The 3997-nt window shown below is 48.1% G+C and overlaps 1 pseudogene across 1 annotated transcript; it reads right to left on the bottom strand.

The window, feature by feature from the left end:
* Positions 1 to 1477: 1477 nt before the first annotated feature.
* Positions 1478 to 3713, bottom strand: LOC310840229 (proteasome maturation protein-like; annotated as a pseudogene). Its single transcript, XR_014568549.1, has 4 exons — positions 3141 to 3713; positions 2770 to 2934; positions 2442 to 2665; positions 1478 to 2171 (listed from the first exon to the last, which is right to left on the bottom strand). The product of XR_014568549.1 is annotated as a proteasome maturation protein-like (transcript).
* Positions 3714 to 3997: the final 284 nt, after the last annotated feature.

The raw sequence follows: 3997 nt of genomic DNA, 5'->3' as shown, positions 1-3997 counted from the left end.
GGCTCGTGTGCCCTGGTGCCCATGCAGAGCAGTAATAAGTAAACAGATCCTGGAACAGATTTTTATTTACTTTCTTCCTGATAAAGGTAAAGGTAAAGGGACCCCTGACCATTAGGTCCCAGTCGTGGCTGACTTTGGGGTTGCGGTGCTCATCTCGCTTTATTGGCCAAGGGAGCCGGCGTACAGCTTCCGGGTCATGTGGCCAGCACGACTAAGCCGCTTCTGGCGAACCAGAGCAGCGCACGGAAACGCCGTTTACCTTCCTGCCGGAGTGGTACCTATTTATCTACTTGCACTTTGACGTGATTTCTAACTGCTAGGTGGGCAGGAGCTGGGACCGAGCAACGGGAGCTCACCCTGTCATGGGGCTTCGAACCGCCGACCTTCAGATCAGCAAGCCCTAGGCTCTGTGGTTTAGACCACAACGCCACCCGCATCCCTTTTCTTCCTGCTCCTGGTTGTTCAACCCTTAGAGTTCTAACTGAGTGATGGGAAGCAGAGAGCCAGTGTGGTGTAGTGGTTAAGAGCGGTAGTCTCGTAATCTGGGGAACCGGGTTCGCGTCTCCGCTCCTCCACATGCAGCTGCTGGGTGGCCTTGGGCCAGTCACACTTCTGTGAAGTCTCTCAGCCCCACTCACCTCACAGAGTGTTTGTTGTGGGGGAGGAAGGGAAAGGAGAATGTGAGCCGCTTTGAGACTCCTTAAAGGGAGTGAAAGGCGGGATATCAAATCCAAACTCTTCTTCTTCTTCTCTTCAGGGTGAGGCATTTATCCCTGCAGGATGCAACTTAGTGGGTCATCGCAGCCCCTGAGATACATGCCATTCACAGCATTTGTATTAGAATCAACGTGGGGCTCGTGCATTGCAGGGGGTTGGATCTTGTGGTCCCTTCCAGCTCTACAGTTCTTTGATCCCTTCTATGCCCAGATGCTCTGAGACTAAAGGTTTAGTTGTACCCGGTTCTTTCCAGTCCGATTTTCCCCACGCGGTTCTGACCAGCTCTAGAGTGGACTCCCTTATTTCACTCCCAGACACTTTTCAAAAGTTGTCCCACTAATTCTTTGATTTCTCTCTCCTTATTTGGATTTAATTTGGGAAGTTTTCTCACTCTAGGGACAGTCTTGGAGGCTGTATGCCGATGAGCTGATCTCTCCCTCTTCTGCCACTGCTCATTTCCCAAATTGAGACAGCCTGAACTCTTCAGAACTTGGGTTGCCCCGGTGGGGAGCTCGGGTTTTTTGTTTACAGTGGTACCTTGGGTTACATATGCTTCAGGCTACATAAGTTTCAGGTTACAGACTCCGCTAACCCAGAAATATTACCTCAGGTTAAGAACTTTGCTTCAGGATGAGAACAGAAATTGTGCTCCGGCGGCACGGCAGCAGCTAAAGTGGTGCTTCAGGTTAAGAACAGTTTCAGGTTAAGTATGGACTTCCGGAACAGATTAAGTACTTAATCCGAGGTACCACTGTATTTGTTTTGTTTGTTGCATTTATAGAAAATTTTACACATTGTTTTTAAAAGATGGCATGTCAAGTCATCAAGCACAAGGAAAGAAAGATTAAACAGCAAAAACCCGGGTTATATATGGCAAAGAACAAGAACATTCAATCTAAAATGTCCCCTTTCTATAGACTTTTTAATGTCTACAGTTCCACAGCTGCAGTCATGAAACAGTAATTGCCCTGAATAGAGATATTTCCCGATTTTTCAAAAAACTACCCAGTTACAAGACATTTGTCCTGACAGTAAACACAGAACAAAAGTAATACATTTAAGCATTTAATGTGCCTTGTTTTCATCAAGGTAGGTGAATCTGTGTGTATCAAAACAAGTGCTGTACAACTACTGTTTATATGATTTACTTGAACCCACAAGGACACAGGTAAGAAACATTTTCATGAACAGAAGGATGGAGGATGTGCGCATTATAATAAACCAAGTTCAACCAAAAGATGAGGATCTCCCATTCCTTCACTCTGAATAGCCTCAAAACCAAGGCAGTCACAGTTGCCTTTTCAGATATCCAGGGACAAGTTAGAACTAGGAAGGAAGGGAAGACGCTGGACCTGCTTCACTGCTTAGAATTCCATTTGCAGCTTCAGAGGTGCATGCAGTCCCTGAATATTTCTCAGAGTAGAAAATTTCATCTTATCTTGATTTAACAACAACAAAATTACCTGTGTTAAGTTGTGGGTGAACATATCAGACGACACAGCGATTCTTCAAACAGCTTTTGTTTATTCACAAGCCAGAACAGAACTGAACTGAAGGGTTCAGCCAGCCTGCTTATATAGACCTCCACTACAAGGCAACTGTAACTATTTTCTGTAACTATCCAATCACTGAACATCACTTTCAATCCCCTATTTGCATATGTGGACCTGAGTGAAAACTATCTACAGTATCCCCCTGCTGGCCCAGGGTGAGAACTTCAGTACATAACAATCCGGTATGACCAAAGGATGAACAGGGGAAAGTTCGCCCTACACATTTGTAAAGCCTCTATTTATCACATCACAGCTTTCAAATGCTTCAGCAGCTGAAAAATCAGAAACCAGAATGCAGTCCTTCAGCTGAGATCCAAACGCTCTGGAATTCATCTTTGCACCATCACCCAATGCCTCTTCCTTCCGCTAGCCGGCATCACTGGGGAATCCTCAAGCTGTGTTTTTTATAAAAAAGAAGGGAGGAAAGGACAGTGGTCAAGGACAATGGGAGTTGTAGTCAAGCAACCCCTGTAGGAAGGCCCCCAGTCCCCAAACCCGCCTTATCAGTGTATGCCTTTTTTCAGAAACGAACCCAGAACATGAACACATACGCTCAACTTGTAGGGTGTTCTCCCTGCCCCATGCAAAGGTTCCCTTCCTCTTACCTGTTCATTTTGGGGGAAGCCATTTTGGGCAGCAGCCACAGCCGTGCAGACAGGAGATCCTGCAAGAAAGAAGGTATCTTCAAAGCACGGGAGAACTCAACGCTATGCACTGCTTCTTGGGCTCAAATCCTGTTTGCTGCTTTCGCAGTGGCATCTGGGTGGCCCCTGGGAGAAGAGGAGGCTGGACCAGGCGATCCCTTGGCCTGATCCTGCAGGCCCTTCTGCTTTGTTTCCTAAGGCCCCCTCCTCCCCCCTGTCCCATTACCTCAGAGGCGAGAGGCCGTAGTCTGGGCTCCAGTCCCTCCTGAAATGCGGCAGTTCTCCGGCTGAACTTTTCCCTCGCTGCAAAGGAAACGGAGACATCAGCAGACACCTGGCTCCCAGCCACGCTAGCCCCAGTCTGGGGCAGGAGGGTGGGGGACCTGGGAAGGGGCATTTCCTCCTACCTGATCTTATAAGTGCTCCCCACTTCTACTCCGTATGGGTGTCTTGGCTCTGTCCCAACCGGCCTAGCACAGAAGCAGCAGCCAAAATCTCCTCCCTCTCAAAAATAACCCGAGAAGCTGTTTTAATGGGAGGAAACTTTGGCTGCTGTTTCTGTGCCAAACTGGGCCAGGAAGGAGCCATGCCCTTTTGGAGAAGGGGCAGTGGGGAAGCATTGTGAGGGACGTCAGCTGGGAACCGCCAGGATGTTGTCCGGTTCTTCATCCCGGGGGCCGGAGCTGGAGCCTCATCCCTGGAGGTGTGGCCCTGTGGAGGAAGAAGGACATCATATGAGAATGGGTGCACATTCAGCTGTCTTAGCCACACCAAATATTGAAAGGCTTCTCTCTCCACTTTGACCCGTCATGTACTGTTATGTACTCTGACTGTCATGTACTGTTATGTACATACACGTTATGTACTGAGTTGAATAGGATCCAAAATGCAGCAGTCTGATTGGTCCTAGAACAATAGGATCCAGAATGCAGCAGTCTGATTGGTCCTAGAACAATAGGATCCAGAATGCAGCAGTCTGATTGGTCCATAGGAGCCACCCAATCCAACTCCAGGTGGAAGTGAATCCACAACCTGATTGGCCTACAGGAGAATCTCGGAATTAGCCAGTCATGTGGGGCCCCT

The sequence above is a fragment of the Podarcis gaigeae genome, assembly GCF_964106915.1.
Source record: "Podarcis gaigeae genome assembly, chromosome: 1".
NCBI lineage: Eukaryota > Metazoa > Chordata > Lepidosauria > Squamata > Lacertidae > Podarcis > Podarcis gaigeae.
This window is presented reverse-complemented; position numbering and strand designations above follow the sequence as displayed.